Source organism: Poecilia reticulata, unplaced genomic scaffold (assembly GCF_000633615.1).
Source record: "Poecilia reticulata strain Guanapo unplaced genomic scaffold, Guppy_female_1.0+MT scaffold_281, whole genome shotgun sequence".
Lineage (NCBI taxonomy): Eukaryota > Metazoa > Chordata > Actinopteri > Cyprinodontiformes > Poeciliidae > Poecilia > Poecilia reticulata.
Window position 1 is genome coordinate 95,397 of NW_007615060.1, and position 968 is coordinate 96,364.

The window sequence follows — 968 nt, forward strand, 5'->3', positions numbered from 1 at the left end:
TCATCTTTTCATCCTGCTGAACTTCAGGAACGTTGAAACATTTTAAATGTTCTAAAAGCTTCATGATGATAAATGATGTTTGTCTCTGGATCCCATCAGGCAGCAGGTTTACTGATCGATTATTGATCCTCTGGTTGATCAGACATGACGCCTGTAACTCACTGATGGTTGATGGTGAAACATGAAGGATCCATAAAGCTGCAGCTGGAGCTCAGAGGAACCAACTGGATCTGAACCAGTGAATCCCTCCAGTCTGATCCAGACAGAGTCACTGGGAGAACTGGAGTCACTGGGACTGGGCAGATATCCATCATCATCATCATCATCATCATCATCATCATCATCATCATCATCATCATCATCATCATCATCATCATCATCATCATCATCATGTGATCTCATGTTTCATTATTTAGTTTATTCTAACATGTTTTATGCTAACTTAGCATCACTGCTAACTGTAAGCCTTCCTGTTAGCAGGAGCTTCACATGAAGCTTCTTCTCTCCAACCAGASATCACATGATCGATGACATCACTTCCTGGCCAAACCTGCTGCTGTTCTATSTGCTGAACTGTTATTGTTAAAATAATTCACATATTTAAATAAATTTTTACCCAGAAGTAGAAACATAAATAAACTGAACTATTTTACGTTGAATTTTTCTTCATATAAACATAAATAATCAGCTTCTCTGCTGTTGGGTTGGTTCATGTTCAATGATTACAGAGAAAGTTTAAAATATTTTAACTTCTAATCGTCTTTTATTATGATTCAGTTTTGCAGAAMTTTTGATTTTYWGYTGTTTTATTTTCYTTTTTCCRTTTTCAAATCAAACATTTCCATAAATATYTTGGTGCCATTCAGAAACATTAGCAGAGAACCAGAGGAAACACCAGAGCTGAGCGGCATAGGAACACATCAGGTCTGACCTTTGACCTTTGACCTGTCATTTAGTTCTGTACTGAA